Consider the following 18802-nt stretch of genomic DNA (forward strand, 5'->3'; position numbering starts at 1 on the left):
ATGTGTAGAGTGTGTGTGTGGAGGGGGGAGAGGCACACATAGGAGACTTGGCCATAAAGCTGTTGTCAAAAGTAGAATGGGAAAGTCACTGGAACCCTTCATAGATGGATCTGACGAGAAGGCTGCTAAGCAGGTCACTGTCACCAATACAGCATTTAAGAAATCAATGCAACACTGACACGCCCATGGCCCAATCAACCAGTATTGATCCACTAATGACGTGCTGCTCAATAATCGTTTTGCATTACAATGTAATGGTTTCTAGATGTGATCGATTGCAGCTTTTGCAGGGATGCGCAAAACAACACCAACAAAAAATCATCGAAATTGCCCTGCGCAAACTTGGTTTTCTAAGGCAGCAGTGATTTCGGCAACCATGGTAGAGTTTTGCCACAAGCTAATGTCTTGCTGTGTCTGTGAAAATGGATGCACGATGCCTACAGAAAATGCCTCCCTGATCTTGATGCTGACTCTCGTATTGGATCTTTTCTGGTAAGGAGTTAGGGGAAGAGGCTAAGAGTGAAGCTAGGAAAGACCTCAGGGCCTGTCATTAGTGGGAGTCTGTTCATTTACTTCAAAAGGCTTTAGGAGCAAGCCCTTAGCTGGGATATTCCAGATAGTTCATAGGACTGTGGCTGGACTATGAGCTCTCCTGTTGCTTTACTGGTTCATACAGAAGGAGAAACCTGCAGCTTCATCCAATTTCTAGAGTTTATTCCTCATCCCCAATCTAGCGTTTCGTCATTAACTGGTATGTGCATATTAGAAAACTAATACTCCAATAGCTGCATGTTGGCAAATCTCATACTCTGGTATCTGAGGTCTAATGAGAAGAGAGCCTACCACACAAAGCTTCCTTGAAAGACATCCTGTTAACACACATTGCCTGGCCCTCTCAGGTGGTTCAGATCTGAGGTAGAAACAAGTCTGTGAAACCAGCTAGTAAAATGTCAATGTAATGACAAATTGTTTTCAATCTAGTGATTTTGCTGTAGCTGGAATCTCTTGACCACAGGCATCCAGTTGTGGATCCTCCTGTGTCTAGTGGAATTAAAGAGCCAAATTTAGGATTTTTTTAAATATAAAACTCTTCAAAACAAACAGGAATGGAAATGTTTCATTCTGAGTTAAAAATTCATTGTCAACAGGGTTTTTTTGTTTAAATATTTAAACATTTGCCTACAGTACCGGAATTACAAACAGCATTGTGCTAATGCATCAAATCCAAAGCGAAACAGACTGGAAATCAAAATCTAGATTCAGCTTCAACTTACTAACCTGCCCACTGGTAAGTGGGTGTAAATGCTCACCAACAGGTTCGGTTGAGAAGGAGGGATTGTAATGGGACATGCAGCCAACATGAGGATTTAAGATGAAGGGTTTTTGTGGTCATGCTTTATAATTACTGCTGCCCACTCTATGTGTAACTTGCACCCTCCTAATGATGTACAGAGCTAGTGCTCTCCAATGCAGTGCTTCTGATCTTGGACAGGAAACCCATCCAGTTCCACTTTCCAAGTGTGACAGCCGCCATTTTGAATGACACACCAGAGACTGAACTGGGGACTCGCAGAGCTAAACACATGCCACCACTGGAGCCAAGGTTCTTTAGCTGCTGTGGTGACACATTCATATTCTCTGTGGATCGAGTATGAAATGGAACCTGTAACACAAGCTCATCCATGGGCAACACAAGCTGAGTGAAGAGCAACGGGGAAGTGACCACCACAAATAGGGGGCAAAGACCATTCCATTTTTACAAACACTATTTTTTTTTTAAAATAAGCCACAGAGGAAAAGAAAATTTTTTTTAGACTATGATCATCCTTTCAACTGTCCTCCTTTATGTAACCATACGCTGGATGAAAACGAAGATTGCCTTGGCCCAGCAAATTGAATGGAATGAAGAAAAATAACCTGGCGTGGATTTCCATACCCAGCAGCAGTGGACTTTAGCTCTGCTTCTGGTGGAGCCTCTTCTCAACCTTCCCTCATTCCGCTGTTCATTCTTCTCCTTCCCGGATCTTGTTGCTGCTACCTCGGAGTGTGATGTGTGTGTCTTTATGTGACGCCTTCCTGAAAACCACTTGCAGTAGCATCTCGTGATGAGACTGGCTCTTTCTCACTTCTTTTCCTCTCCTTCCCAGCTTGCTAACTAAACATGAACACAAGGGAGCACCAAAGAGTTTCCTATTACTTTGAAGAGAAAAAAATACACATAAAGTTGATCAGTGGCTGGTGAGTCTGAAGCAGCAACAAGAGCAAACCAAATGTCAGTCCAAAAGCAGCCCTTGTGTCTGAGTGGAGAATAGAAGTGCTGAGTTGGATGATCAAAGTCCGTTGTTTCACTTCCACACAACTCCTGCTCTTGGAAGCCACAGCCTGACTCTGACCTCACTCCCACCTGCCGTGAAGGCCTGATTCAAAGTCCATTGCTGTCAATAGGAGTCTCTGCTTTGGTTCAGGCCCAAAGTCAGGAGTGACTCTGTTTGTGTGAGCGAGAGAAGAACTGGGCCTCTAAAATGGACAGGGAGGAAAGGAGAGAACAAGATGTCCGGTGCTACTGGAACACTGGAGGGAGCAAGCTGGGTGGCATTAGTCACGCTCTTAAATGTGGCCTGCAGATAGTTGTAACACTCCACCATGTAAACTAAACTGAGACACCTTTAAAAGTGTTGGTGAAAACAACTCCTGCTGCTAGCCAGCTGAACTGATCTAGGGACAGGCATATGGAGCAATCACCTTGCTTGCTACCAAGTATTTGTGCTTTACAAGTGGCTTCTAAAAACTGGGCGTGTGCTCTTCTTTAGGCTGGATAAAGAGGCTCTGAAATATGTCAGGTGGAGCACAAAGGGAAGGATTCTCTTTCTTTAGTAAAAGGGGGTGGTTGGCTCTTTTTGCTTCATTTTTACCTTAGAAATATCAGGAATATCAAGTCTGGATGTCCTGGTTTTGCTTAAGAGACCATTTGAGTGTATTGGAGAAAGTGCATTGGGAGTGCTCACCCACTACTTGAAGGGAGAGGGGTTAAAATTTTTAGCAAAGACATCCAAAATATCAATTAGCCATTGGAGCAAAATTGAGGAGTATAAGTTCATTAATGAGTATAAGTTCATTAATTGTTATGAAGGGCTCAGTTGATAGTGGGCCATATAAGTACTTAGCTAACACTGACCAAAACAAATAGTTGTATTGCAATGTGAACATAAGAACAGGTCTACTGGGTCAGCCAAAGGTCCATCCAGCCCAGAATCCTGTCTTCGACAGTGGCTGATGCCAGGTGCCCCAGAGGGAATGCACAGAACAGGTAATCATCAAGTGATCCATCCCTGTCACCCATTTCCAGCTTCTGGCAAACAGAGGCTAGGGACACCATCCTGGCTAATAGCCACTGATGGACCTATCCTCCATGAATTTATCTAGTTCTTTTTTGAACCCTGTTATAGTCTTAGCCTTCACAACATGCTCTGGCAAAGAGTTCCACAGGTTGATTGTGCTTTGTGTGAAGAAATACTTCCTTTTGTTTGTTTTAAACCTGCTGCCTATTAATTTCATTTGGTGGCCCCTAGTTCTTGTGTTATGAGAAGGAGTAAATAACACTTCCTGATTTACTTTCTCCACACCAGTCATGATTTTATAGACCTCTATCTTATCCCCCCCTTACTTGTCTCTTTTCCTATCTGAAAAGTCCCAGTCTTATCTAATCTCTCCGCAGCCATTCCATACCCCAATCATTTTTGTTGCCCTTTTCTGAACCTTTTCCAGTTCTAATATTTCTTTTTTGAGATGGGGTGACCACATCTGCACACAGTATTCAAGATGTGGGCGTACCATGGATTTATATAGAGGCAATATGATATTTTCTGTCTTATTATCTATCCCTTTCTTAATGATTCCCAACATTCTGTTTGCTTTTTGACTACTGCTGCACATTGAGTGAATGTTTTCAGAGAACTACCCACAGTGACTCCAAGATCTTTCTTGAGTGGTAACAGCTAATTTAGACCCCATCATTTTATATGTATAGTTAGGATTATGTTTTCCAACATGCATTACTTTGCATTTATCAACACTGAATTTCATCGGCCATTTTGTTGCCATCACCAGTTTTGAGAAATCCTCTTGTAGCTCTCTGCAGTCTGCCTGCAGTCTTAACTATCTTAAGTAGTTTTCTATCATCTGCAAATTTTCCCATTTCACTGTTTGCCCCTTTTTCCAGATCATTTATGAATATGTTGAATAGGACTAGTCGCAGTACAGACCCCTGTGGGACACCACTATTTACTTCTCTCCATTCTGAAAACTGACCATTTATTCCTACCCTTTGTTTCCTATCTTTTAACCAGTTACCAATCCATGAGAGAACTTTCCCTTTTAACCCATGACAGATTACTTTGCTTAAGAGCCTTTGATGAGGGACCTTGTCAAAGGCTTTCTGAAAATCTAAGGACACTATATCCACTGGATCACTCTTGTCCACATGCTTGTTGACCCCCTCAAAGAATTCTACTAGATTGGTGATGCATGATTTCCCTTTACTAAAACCATGCTAACTATTCCCCAACAAATTATAGTCAGCTATGTGTCTGACAATTTTGTTCTTTACTATAGTTTCAACCAGTTTCCCCGGTACTGAAGTCAGGCTTACCGGCCTGTAATTGCCGGGGTCACCTCTGGAGCCCATTTTAAAAATTGTGACTTGAAAACAAATCTGCCCCATCTCAGTTGCTCAGCTTTCACTCTTGTGATGTCATTTCCTTAGATCTTTAGTGATCATAGAATCATCCAGGGTAGACAAGACCTAACTTCTAATGTATTTGTTTTAAAGCAGGGGAAAATGTTACTTTGTTCTACATAGGTTGTTATACTGCCCTTATCAGCATACTATTGGGAGAGCATTAAGTGATATGACTAGTATCTGTTAGTTCATAGACTTCGTTTATCCATCATAAATAAGAAGAAAAGGGCTCCAGACCATTTCCTCCTCCCTGCTCCCCATTACAGATCAGCTTTAAGACTGTATGTGTCATGTTTGGTAAATGGATCCTTGGTATCTGGTTGTTTTCGTACAGATGTCTGAAGGCTTTGGAGTGGTGCACCTATATCAATATTGTTCTTTGTTACTACACTGCCCCTTATGTCAACATGGCTTTTTTTTAATTAGCAAGTCCTTTGTGACCAAGCCCTTGCTGCAGATGGTTACAGCTGCAAGGCTTATGTAATGTCAGTAGCAAATCTGTAGCCACATTAAATGTCCTGTTTGTCGTTCACGCTGCACACCAAGGCCTCTTAGAGCATCCTAGCAACAATAGAGTAGGAAATCAGTTCTCTCTGCTCCAAAAGCCCCAGCCTGCTCTCACTTGAACACAAGGAGAACTTGGCAGTAGCAGAAAGCATAGCGCCATGATCATGCCATCCAACAGAGGGCGGTAGTGCACATACACACTAATAACACGTTCAGCACAACACATCGCTGTGTCCGTACACATTCCAGTTTATGAAAGCAGGACGCTTGGGTATGCTAGAAAGGTTTATGTTTGAAACTCAGGTTAGTGTATAGGCTCCCTGGACTTTGTTTTCCACTGCCTGATTTCTAACAGCTGAGGACCTGGCCTTCAACATGTAATTCTTTACTGCTTTGTCCCTTCTGTAGACCTGCAAAGAGGCGGGTAGCCTGCTGCTGGTGTAAGGCCCCAGCCCTGCCTCTGATCCAGGCCCGGCCCGCTTGCTGCCTCAGCACCACCTGCCGCCGGCCCCAGAGCTCGCCGAGTGGCGGCGACAGGTGCAGCAGGACCTGGCCTGCTTCCTGCAGCTCTGCCGCTACCTGCGCTGCGTCCCCAACATTTGGGCGCTGCATGAGTGGGGAAACTGGCTGACTCTGGTGCCCAAGGCTGGCCGGGGTGACCGGCGCTATGACACCACCTTCTACCTGTGCTGCCTTGAGGAGCAGCCTCCGCACGCGTCACAGGACAATCAGGAGGTGACAGGCTTCCAGTGGTCAACCCCTCAAAAAGCTATTGAACTCTTTAAGTCTCAAGAAATATGGTTTGCTCCACCTCAGTTCTATGAATTATGTAGGCTGTGCAACTTTTCTTCACTTCGTGACCTGCATTGGTTTGGTTCTGACCGTGCTTTAGAAGAGTGTGAACATTGGATGCCCATTACTTTGGCTGCTTTGGATGGCTACAGTCAGCTGCTACCAGGAGATGAACTGTATCCGAAAGATCCAGATTATACAGGAGGAAAGAAACTTTTTTTGTCAACAGATAAGAAGTTGAAGAGCTAATGAAAGAAGACAGTAAGCAAAAGGCATGTCAATCACTGCCACGCTCCACCTCCTTTTCTCAGGGGTAACCGCCTACAGAAGGGGCAAGGCCCTGGAAAACCGCATGGGGTCCTCAGCTGGTGTAAATGGGGGTAGTTCCACTGATTTAATCGCTTTACAGCAATAGAGGATCTGATCCAGACTCTATGAAGAGTATAATGCTAATGCTGCCTTGATACTAGATTTCCACATGTAATGTCTGTGCAAAAAGCAGGGACAGGGATTAAAGAATGGAAACAGGACTAATGTTTTAATCCCTCTCCTAACCGGACGGTCTGCTCCCACAATGGCACAGACGAAATCCTAGGCAGCTATGGAACTCTGCAGAGTGAAAGAGCTGCCCCAAACCACAAGTATTTACATATTTCTAGTGCTTCATCACACAGCCAAGTGTAGCCCTCGGGTCCCAAAACTACTTACCAGTTGCTTAGGACTGTGACATTTTCACCTTTTCTGTGAGATTAGCCAGGGAACTTTCTCGGGGCCTGATTCTGTTTCCCATGGTGTCAGTAGCAAAAGTCCCATTGAGTGCAATGACAGAGGATCAGATCTATAGAGAAGAAAACTTTGTTTTTCAAAAATTCAGCATTTGTGGGAGGAGGAGGGGAGGGAAACCCCTGTGTGGGCCATAAAAGCCTCACAAAAAAGTCAAGAGGATTGTAATAATCAGAGTCCTGCTATAAAAGAAGATCGGGAAACCTACCAAAACCAAATCCTTAAAGAAAAATGAATGAAAATCCTGAACTCCATCTCTTTTATCTCTGGGAGCAGGGCTACCTACATTGCAATGATTCCAGGCCCACAGTCAGTCTGGCAGCTGGTGTGGTGGAGGTTGGTGACTCTCTTCCGTGACATCGGTCAGTGCAAGGACATTGCAGGGTTCAGTCTCTGCCTCTTAAAGTATGTCCGGATGCTAAGACCTGGTATACTACACTTCACTACCATGATGTGCCTACTGCATTGCATTGTGGGGGAAGTGCAACAATCCACAGTTCCTGCAGGTGGTGCTGCGTGGTTGTGGAATGCATTGGGTGTACCCCCAAAGGCTAACTTGTGTGGATGTGCTGCAACGGTGTGATTCTCTAGTGCAGCTGCTAGCTTGATATTCTTTACCTGGGATTTAAAGGCTGGCTACAAAGGGCTGCTCCATGTAGCAGTACCCAGCGGCTGGCCACATTCCTGTGGTCAGATCCCATTCTGGAGCAGCATCAAGGCAGGTGTGAGCTTCCAGAGCCCTTAATTTGCAGAGATATGTGAGTATGGCATTATAGCACACATGGCAATGCTGTAGGCACTTATGGGCTTGAGATGGACCCCGGCATTGGACTAAGATGAATCCACCTCTTCAGCCCCTGCCACAGTCAGTACATGTGACATTGGTGCATCACATAGGTTGACGTCACTGTGGCTGTTACATCTTATTATGGTGATTTGGTGATGGCAGCAGTCATGGTGAGGCTTCATTGGCGTTAGTGTGTAACTCATGAATATTCATTGGGGCACGCTGTTGCATATTTTATTATGCATCTGTGGTGGGGCGGCTGCTCCACCCCCATGTGAGAGGCAGCTAGAGTAGGCCAGAGAGGCTGCACAGGCCAGCAGTCAATCAGGAAAGGACTTAATGAGAGCCAGTTAAGGCTGAGATTAGAGACAGCCCATCAGGACTCAGCTTGGCTCTATATAAGGGCTGCCCAGAAGAGTAGCGGGTGGTCTGTCCCAGACCTTCACTGGGGAAGGTTTGTCTCCAGAGGAGGAGACCAGCACCTGGGACAGCGCAGCGTAGGGCAGACTCCGGGGAGTAGAAGGGAACTCCAGCCACTACCTGTCAGGCTGCAGGCCCTGAGAGAAAGGCCTTGCCAGTGCAAAGAGGCCGAAGGGGAAGTGGCCCAGGGACAGATGGACAAGGGGAGAGAAGGAGGGTAGGGAGGCTGCCACTAAAGGGTCCCTGGGTTGGGACCAAAGTAGTGGGCAGGGCTGGGTCCCCCCCCTTCCCCTTTGTACAGCACCTGGCCATGCATTAGGGTGGCTGAAACAAACTGCAACCGGCTTTTGAGACAAGGGGCTAGACTTCGTAGGTTGTGGTTGGCCACTGAGGCCAGTGCAAGGACTGTTGCTAACCCCCTCCTGGAAAGGGGTGAGGATGGACTAGGGTACTGTGCCCTGAAGAAGACGCTGCTGAGCGGGGAGCAACGCAGGTCCAGACACCAGCGAGGAAGAGACGACGGACGGGACACTACCGGCAGAGAGAGCTTCCCATGAACTGAGCTAATTCCTGGAGGTAACCAGCGGGAAGTGCTGCTGTGGTGAGTCCCAGCCCCGTCAGAGCATCGCTAGACTAATTTGCCTAAGCAACACGTACAGTGCAGCAACACCCGGGCAAATCTCCAGTACCATGAAACTGCCTTCATGGGAACGTGGCTGCTAGAACTGCAGCTCCCCCAAAGCATCCCAGCCCATCCTGTCCCGAGGGAGGCCACGCACACTGATCCATGCAAAATAAAGCGGCTGCTTTAGGCAGTGCAGACTAGTGGACAGGGCCGGCACTACCATTGGGGCAGCCTAGGCAATCGCCTAGGGCGCCAGGATTATTGAGGGGGTGGCATTTTGCTGGGGGGGGGCGGCAAGCGGCTCCGGTTGACCTGCTGCAGTGGTGCCTGCGGAGGGTCCATTGGTCCGCGGCTCTGGTGGAGCTGCTGCAGTTATGCCTGCAGATGGTCGGCTGCTCCCGCGGCTCCGGTGGACCTCCTGCAGGCACCACTGCGGCAGCTCCACCGGAGCCACGGACCAACGGACCCTCCGCAGGAATGCCTGCGGCAGCTCCACCAGAGCCACGAGATCAGCACGGGGGGCGGCGAAATGGCCGTGCGCCTAGGGCGCGAGAAACCCTGGCGCCGGTCCCGCTGGTGGACCTGATAACCAGGCTGGGACAAAAAGATGGACACACCCAGTTCAGTTTGTAGCCCTTTCCTCAGTGGGCTCTGTTTATTCTTACACACATGCTGAGGCCCTCCTTGATATCCCCCTATCTGGGAGTTTTCAGGCCCAGTCATTAGTTCAGGGGTGGCCAACCTCTGGCTCCAGAGCCACATGCGGCTCTTCAAGGAGCCGCATATTAACTTCTGTACAGGCACCGACTCCGGGGCTGGAGTTACAGGCGCCAACTTTCCAATGTGCCAGGGGGTGCTCACGGCTCAACCCCCTGCTCTGCCCCAGGTCCTGCCCCCACTCCATGCCTTCCCGTCCCCTCTTCTGAGCCTGCTGTGCCTTTGCTCCTTCCCCCTCCCCCCCAGAGCCTCCTGCACACCACAAAACAGCTGATTAGGAGGTGCGAGGAGGGAGGGGAGGTGCTGATCGGTGGGGCTGCCGGTTGGCAGGGGGTGCTCTGAGCTGGGGGGGAGGGGGGAGCTGATGGGGGGCTGCTGACATATTACTGTGGTTCTTTGGCAATGTACATTGGTAAATTCTGGCTCCTTCTGAGGCTCAGATTGGCCACCCCTGCCCTAGGTGCTATCCAGCTGGATCATGTGATTACCAGTACCTGCTTCTGGGCTCTGCTCTAGAACAGGGCTGGGTGCTGCCTGGCTCCTTGGCCCTTAAAGGGGAAGATCCCTATTAAAGTTGGCTTAGAACAGTACAAGCTGCAGAGTAGGCAGCCGTGTGGCTGACAGTGAGCTTCAGAGAGGCAATTAACTTGGCATAGATTTTTTTTCTCACTTACCTGGCATTGTATCACTGTACTTAGTGTCCTGCCAATCCGTCTTCCTAGTTCTGATGTTCAAGGCTTCTCCAGCTATCACTCTGCTGCTATCTGTATTGACCCATTCTTAGACTCTATCAAGGCTTAGGAGACATTTTAATATGAATACAGTGTAACTTTTAGCCTTGTAGGAATACTTGTCTAGCTCTCCAGGCTTTATATTTCTCACTGAGCACTTCCTCATGCCATCAGCCAGAGGTGTGGAAGGCAATGTGGTGTATGAATGATGATACATTAGCTCTTATGCCACTGGAAGGTAGACTGGCCTGGAAATGGGATCTCTTTCAAGGATGACTTACCTTGTATGCAGTCACGGCACTTCTAGATGGAGGCATTGAAGCCTAAACACTCTCTATCCTGTTCATTTTTCACCTAATGTGTGCAATAGAAGAGAGAGGGTGCATATGGGCCAGGTAGGTCATGCATACATTAGAATAGGCGGCGGAGTAAGATTTGTCTACCAGAAGTGCTAAGCAACTGATCTATCTTCCAGAGCCAATCCAATCCAAATGGAGAATTTCTCTTGAAGCATGCAGAATTGATTCCTAGCTAACTGGCACCATGGTGAAGAAGACTGAAATAATCATGCATTTAGTTTCTCATGGTGAGTGATTTTTCTGACCATCATGGCATGGTAAATTACTTGTAATTAGATAGTAAATGCTAAAGAACGTCTAGGCTTTGTGTCATGTCGCTTTGAGCAGCACTAGAGTTGCTAGTGGTCCCTCTGTCCATTAGGCAGTTGTTGCTATGAGATTAAAAAACGTGCAGGTCACTCGGTGAGTGCAGCACTGGGGCTGGGGGTGGGAGAGAAATACATCTTTCAATGCACAGGCTCAAGCCCTAGTCTGCACTAGAGAATTACTGTGGTAGAACTACATCACTCAGAGATGGGAATAATCCACACCCCCGAGTGATGTCGTTATTTTGACTTCTGTTTGGCTGTAGACAGTGCTATGGCAGCAGGAGAGCTTCTCCCACTGATGTAGCTACTGCCTCTTGTGGAGGTGGATTAACTACGCTGATGGGAGAACTCTCGCGCATTGATATAGAGCATCTTTATTAAAGCCCTACAGCAGCACTGCTCGCTGGTGCAGCTTCACCGATGCAACATTTTAAGTGTACACCTGCCCTAAGAAAACCCCAGCAGTGTTCAGAGGACAGATATCTTGGAACTGGCCATGATACTACCTATATAGGATTAACTGTCCTCTTAAGTGCATCCTTATTTAAAGGAAAAAAAGCTACAGCTATATGCACAAACAGGTTTCTACACAGTTTGAGTTCCAGCTATGTCTCTTTTGTTAACCAGCCTGGAAAACAGAGACATCTAGTGGCTGAATAATATACTCCATGCAAACCATTAAAATCACTAGGAAGCCTAGCTGCTAGGATTCTAAACATTGCAAAATGGTAATTATGGAATTAAGAAGGAAGAGGGAGTAATAACTGGTTGCACTTTGTGCTTAGGCCAGCTCTTGAAAATGATCTAGCTGAATGTTTGTTCATGGTGTTAGGACAGAAGTTGGACATGCAAATTCCCTTGGTTATTAACAGAACAGGTTAATAGGTTTCACATGTAAGGGAACAATGGGGCAAGTCTGTGTATTTCTAACATGCCCACAGCTGTGATATCTGAAAGTCAGGTATGATGTGGTGTGTATGTTGAATCCAAACATCATAGAAACCCAACGGCTCTTTGTTAAATGAGCTTCCTGCAGTGTAATGCCATCGCATGGGTTGAGAGCAGCAGGGATTAAACTTTGGACCTCAACATGAGCTGATATTGCCTGAGCCAGAAGGCCCAGGTCTGTTACGTAAGGCTGAGCAGGCCCATGAACCTCTATATATGACCCAGCCACCCCTAGAGGGGACAGATTGCCGCACGGAGTAGGTGTGGGGGTTATACTAGCTAGTGGCTCTTCATTAAATGAGTGGCCTGCAAGTTACATGCACAGGGTTATTTTCTCATCGCCCTTCCCATTGCACACTCATTTACACCTGGGCAAAGAGAGTGCAAAAGGCTGCCAACTCAGAATGAGAATGTTTTACGTCCCCTTTACACAGGTGCAAATGCAATGACGAGTCGAGCCCATAGGGTTATTGCAATGGAGGGGATAAAAGCAATCCTATGCTTTGCTGCATACGCCTTGAAATTGCATCAGTCCTCGCTGGCCCAGGTATGTGAAAGCACCAGCGAAGTGGCTGGGTGGCAGATTTAATCCTCGCCTCACCTGCCCTGATGAGAGGCTTGTCACTGAGCTTCTCAATCAGAGTTGATCAGTGAGGTAATTGGCAGCCTCTCAAGCAAAAGGAGCTAATGAGTAAACTGATGTGGCAGGGCCTTTCCTATTCCTGGCCTGCAGGAATGTCACGCAGGAGCAGCAGCGCAGGATATTAGCCCAGGCAATAGACACTCAGCAGCAAAGTTCGCACCAGCAGGTCTGATGGCGTTTGCTGCTTGAGGCTGTTTGGGGAGAGACAGGGTTCGGAAGTGTCAGCACTGCAATCAGGATCTGTGATTGCCGGTGAGTGGCCAGCCTGTGTAACTACCTAGATCAAAGGCAGGTTGGATTTGGCTCCCCGTGCTGCAGTGACACTTCCCAACTGCAGTGTAGACGTACCCTTTTCGTGTGAGACCACTCTTGGCCGGGAGACCTTCAGACGAATAATCAAGCTGCTGGTGTAAGCTGCTTCCTCCATCTCTTTGCTATTTGTTTGTGTGCTTAGGCAGCAACATTTTCAGCAGAAATACGGGCTATGGTCCATCGCCTTGAGCCACTTGCCCTCTGCCCCTGCTCATTCCAGTTTGTGAACTAAATGATAGCTGTATTTATTCTGAGGCTGGGGACAGGGAAGTCTCCTCTGTGTGGGGAAACCTCCCACAGGAGGCAGGAAATGGATCGTCTGGGCACAGGTGTGAGGTTCTGCAGGGCCAAGACTCGAACACAGATCTGTGGGATGGCTGACGCCTCCATGCTGCTCCCTGAGGTAAACATCCCAGGAAGTATCACCTCAGAAGGCTGGACAGACAACTGCCCTTGCTTGGTCCAGGCACCCTACTGAAGCACAGGAGCTGTTCTAGGAAGTCTGTCCAATGAGGTGGCCTCCCCTGGTAGCTGTAGTGATAGATCTGTGTCTTGGCTGGCTTTTGGACTCCCTACCCTGGCTTGGACCCTCATTTTGAATCGTTGAACTTGGACTCCTGGTTCCAACCCCCGACTTCATCTCTGACATCGGCTTTGACCCCTGACTTTGATATTGGGACTCTGTCTCTGGCTGGGGACCCTGGCTTGGCCCCTGACCCCTGGCTCCATTCCTGCATCCTGGTATCGGTACCAGGACTCTGACCCTGGTCCTGAATTCAGGCTACTGCTCAGAGGCTCCAGCCCCATTTCTGACTCCTGACCCAGGCCCTTCGACTCTGGCAGCAGTCTTGACCACTGGGACTGACCACCCAAGCATGACAATGGGGATCCGTTTGGAAAGGAGGTGGTTTGCCCTCCCCTGCCCCTGGTACAGCGGGAGGAGTCATCCCTCTAAGACAGTGGATATCCCCTAAGATCCATGGAGGTGAAATGTCCCCACCCTCTCCTTTCCTGTGGCAGCATTGCTACTGTGCAGCCCAGGGGGAAGCTGTTGGGTATCTGTGCAGTCTGGAGGGGAGGGCTATGCAGAGAGTGACCGCTCCTCAGATTCGTGCCTTAGGCTTCATTCACCAATTACCAGCAGAACCCTGGACCCTTGGCAATGTAGCAGAGGAACTTCTGCGGTCCCCAAAGGAAGGGGAGAGGGAGGCCTAGGGTGGGAATGACATTCCCCCAGTGCAGATGCATCTATTTTGAGTCTCCACAGACATGAAAGCGGCTGGAGTGCAAAGGGACCCGGAAGCATATGTTTATGATCAAAGCAATTTCTTGCAAAGAGACTTAATAGAGGTGGGTGAAGCGGATGTGCTGGAGGTTTGTTCCAGATAAGCACTTAAAGTTCAAAAGTGCTTGTGTCTGCAAAAAAGCAGAGGGGGTGGGGAGTGCTGGAAACAGTAAGCGTGAACAAACCAGTTTGGGTAAGATGAGCTTTCCTCCACCTTCCACCCACTGCTTGGAGTCTGGCTTAATACAGAGAACCTGATTCCACGGTCCTCATACTCAGTAATCCGTTAGCTGAGGGTGGAAATCTTGGATGCAGTGGGACTATCTGTGTAGTAAGGAATTACCCTTTCCAGTTAGGTCCACACTGTTTGGGAGGGTTAGACAATTCCAGGTAACTGCTTCATTTTTCATTGTCTTTCTTTGAAAAGCCTCTGAACTTCTGGGTCACTGCTTAGGGTGGAAGAAGAAGGGTGAAGATTCCATCAGAGGCCGCTGTTGTGCTCTGAAAAGAAGTAGGACGTCCTAGGGAGCTGACGGGCCAGTCTTCTCATGTGATAGTTCCCTCCCTGTTTTGCAGACACAAGAGCTTGTGAATTTTGGGTGCTTATCCCAAATGAACCTCTACCACGTGAGCTTCGCCCATCGCTAGCTGGTCTCTGGGAGAAATAGCCTTGATCATACCAGTGTCCTGGTACCAATGCCAGGACGCAGGAATGGAGCCAGGGGTCAGGGGCCAAGCCACGGTCCCCAGCCAGAGACAGAGTCCCATTGTACTCTGTCCCCAATATCATAGATTCCATTGGACTCTATGGTATATGTACATGTGCTGCAGTTACATACCTTAGCTCTCCTTCCAAGTTACTTGGCCTCAACAGCACTGATATTAGAATTATAGGACTGGAAGGGACCTCGAGAGGTCATCTAATCCAGTCCCCTGCATTCCTGGCAGGACTAAGTATTATCTAGACCATTCCTGACAGGTGTTTGTCCAAGCTGCTCTTAAAAATCTCCAACGAGGGCGATTCCACAGCCTCCCTAGGCAATTTATTCCAGGGCTTAACACCGCCTAACAGTTAGGAAGTTTTTCCTAATGTCCAACCTAAACTGACCTTGCTGAAATTTAAGCCCATTGCTTCTTGTCCTATCCTGAAAGGTTAACTAGAACAATTTTTCTCCCTCCTCCCTGTAAAAACCTTTTATGTACTTGAAAACTATTACCATGTCCCCTCTCAGTCTTCTCTTCTCCAGACTAAACAAACACAGATTTTTCAATCTTCCCTCACAGGTCATGTTTTCTAGACCTTTACTCATTTTTGTTGCTCTTCTCTGGACTTTCTCCAGTTTGTCCAGATCTTTCCTGAAATGTGGCGCCCAGAAGAGGACACAGTACTCCAGTTGAGGCTTAATCAGCATGGAGTAGAGTGGAAGAATTACTTCTTTTGTTTTGCTTACAACACTTACTACAACTATTCAGTGCTTATGCCACTGTCTGTGTGATTGCGCCACATGGTAGATTCGACAGTAGTGCCTGATTTTACCTTCTTCTCATAAGCAAGAGGGTTGATAGCTGTGAGGAACTACTGGGCCAGATCTTCAGTTGGAATAATTCAGCAGAGCTCCACTGGCTTCAACTGATTTACAGCAAGTGAGGATCTGGCACATCAGATTCCTTGCCTCCCCCTCATCCCCCACCCCAAGCTGCATTTATGGATCTCCAGGTATCCTTGAGTGCTTGACAGCATTTTCAGATGTAAGTTAGTCTCTGAAGCCACCTGTGTTACCTGTCAATCTCTTCAGTATTCACCACCCTCCTTCCACCCTGCCCCTTCCCTCCCACCCCTGCCTTTTGATAGAACACAGATAACACACTGCTGTGGACAAAAAAGGAGCTTGCAGTTCTAAGGTGCCTGTCACCATAGCACCTCACTCATAGCTGTGAGATGACTCAGCTGCCATAACTCAGGCTGGGATGTGTCACCCATGAATTATGACATTTGAGTGCAAAGACGTGGGGTTTTGAAGACAAGATGGGAATGGGGGACAGGAGAGGAGAGGAGGAGGATATAGGGGAAGGAGAGAGAGAAAAGGGAGGGGGTGGAGTGAATTTTCCAGCACTGAATCTTTCCTTAAAGTTAAAGAAATTAATTAGGGAAACCCAGTGGTGATGCCATATTGGGCCATACATTGCAATGTATTCCAGCACCAATCTTTTTGTCATAAAAGGAAGCATGGTCCAGTGGTTAGAGTGCTAGTCTGTGACTTGAGAGACCCGAGTTCAATTGCCTGCTTTGCTATGGATGCCCTATGTGAGGCTTTGCAAGTCATAATCTCATGTCGGTATGAGTAAGACCGTGGGCCTGGTCACATTCTACTCCAGCGAGTAGCAAAAAGTTTCCCCCATACTATTTTAGTAGGGGGTATATTCGAAACAGCTGTTGCATTCCACCCCACAGGCAGCTGCGGTTTGACTGAAACTTTTTTGGTATGGTTAAGTGCATTGGGATCCTTTTCGGCGAAGGAGGCTTATATAAAAGAACAAAGGGCTTTCTATCTAAATAGAACGAAGGATGGTCTTCCTTTGGTACAACAATAAGTGTATATTTAGTGCCTAATGAATAGATAACAATGCTGAACATCACAGGAACAGCATTCCTGAACATGCATTTCAAACTAGTGCAGAGACATGGGAAACGAGTTTGAATTATGCAGTCACTTAGGGGAAAGGCACCACCTTTTGATACTTCCTGGACTGTAGTGGCATGAAATGGGCATGGCTTTGACACATTTATACTGCGGTTTTAGCCACAGGTTTAGCTATATCGTTGGGTGTGCACCAATGCAAAGCCCTGCTGAAGATACTTTGCATAGGCATAAAAAGTTTCCCCTTGTCTGAGGAGTTTGTACAGACATAGCTACATCAGTAGACAAAAATGATCGGGAAGCTGGGAAATTCTGCAGTATGTTCTGTGACGGTGATGTTTCAAGGGCAGAGCCTTGCAGCTCCTACCGCCTCCTGCTAATGCCAGCTCCAGCATAACAATGGCAGGAGACATTTTTCAGAAGAATGTCAACTCCATTACTGCCAGAGAGGGCCTTTATGGGCCAAGAAAGGTGGAGGTGGAGATAAATATTTGAGGAGAGAGATGAGCTGTCTAAACTCATGAACGTAAGGAAAAATGTATTGTGTTTACCTGCAGCAATGTACCAGGATCACAGAAGAGTCTTGATTTCTCGTAAACTTCCCCTGACTTCCTGCTTGTTGTGAGAAGTTCTGTTCCATTTTTCTCTAGGAATGAAAGGGTGGGGCTCCCCCCCGTGGGTGCAGGCCAGGGACAGGAAATGGGGAACCTCAGTCCTTCCCAAATTCTGTGTTAAAGGGTTATACTCTGTTAATTCAGCATTAGACCCGGGGGAACCTGGAAGTCAGCAGACTAGGGGCCTGATTCTCCACCGAGAATCCTCTCTATTTGGTCTAACAGTCTGCGTCCAAACTCATTTGAATTCTCAGTGGGTATTTGGTTTGATCATGTTTGTGCGACGGCTACCATCTTGGTTAACACACCAGGGATTGAACCAGGAACCTTCAGAGCAAAAAGCATGAGTTGCTAGCGCTGGAGCTAAAAAGCAAGTGCCGGAGCTAAGGGCTATAACAGTCTCTTTGGGTCCGAGTAGACATAAAAGAAGACCCATCCACCCAAAAGTGACTTAGATGACCAGTCATGCCCCATAGATCGCAAATAGTCTAAGCAAACCATTCATGAACAATCCAGAGGCTGAAATTGTCTCTGCATGAACTCCTTGAAAAGCTACAAATAGTGAATACATTAGCAAATATCAGTCCACTCATGACTGAGGGGAAGAAAGGTGTTATACTCAACCCAGGAGTGGTGCCAGGGTTTCTGGTGCCCTAGGCAGAATTCGGGGGGTGGAATTTTGTGCGCTCCCCACGGGGCACACGGGAGCTTCCGGTTCCGCTCCCATCGTGCCGCCGAAGAAGGACCCTCTGCCAAAATGCCACAGGCTACAGCAGCAGTCATTGAGCTGCTCAATTGCCTGCTGCTGTTTTCCACAGCATGTTGGCAGAAGGTCCTTCTTCGGCAGCGCGACGGGAGCAGAATCAACGTTTCCGTGCGGCCCATGGGAAGCGCACAAAATTCCACCCCCCAAATCCTGGTGCCCTAGGCGACAGCCTAGGGTCGCCTAATGGAAGCGCCAGCCTGACTCAACTAGCTTTAGTGTTGGCTGTGTAAAGTTTTTTTTTATTTATAAGGGCTTTCAAAGTAATTACAGTAGTGCCTAGGGACCAGCTGGGATTGAGTTCCCAGTGTGCAAGGCACTGCACAGACAGGCCAATACAGTCCCTGCCTTGAAGAGCTTACAATCTAAATAGCTAGGACAAACTGAGTGGGGGAAGGGATAGAACATAAAAGCAGACTTCTGTCTTGATGATACTTTAATGGCTTTGTAACTTGTCCTGTGTCCCCAGGTGACTAGGAGAGGGGGAGGAATTTACTTCAAAAATAAAACCACTGTTTGGAAAATGATCTTCAAAATGGCCTTACCTGTGTTACTAGTAACACCTGAATTCATTTAAAAATGAATCTTAAAAAACCCCTTCCTTTGTGCCACTGATGGGTTCCCTTCTGGGTTTCTCAGCTTAGATCCAGACATGCCAAACCCATGGGACCCCCCCCCCTGCAGAAATTGGGCTTGTTTTTGGCTTAATTGGCTTGTGAGTTGCTTGTTGGCTAGTTTTTGGCCTGTAGCTTGTTGCTTTTTTTCCATTGGCTCCCGCCAAGCAGGGGTAAGGGAGGAGGAGAGTCAGGGGTGCACAGCGGGCCCACCACA

At 47.6% G+C, this 18802-nt stretch overlaps 1 pseudogene; it reads left to right on the forward strand.

Annotated features, from left to right (window-relative positions):
• Nucleotides 1-433: 433 nt before the first annotated feature.
• On the forward strand, nt 434-6286 carry LOC115654498 (annotated as a pseudogene).
• The last annotated feature ends 12516 nt before the right edge of the window (nt 6287-18802 follow it).

This window comes from Gopherus evgoodei, chromosome 7, assembly GCF_007399415.2.
Source record: "Gopherus evgoodei ecotype Sinaloan lineage chromosome 7, rGopEvg1_v1.p, whole genome shotgun sequence".
Classification (NCBI taxonomy): Eukaryota; Metazoa; Chordata; order Testudines; family Testudinidae; genus Gopherus; species Gopherus evgoodei.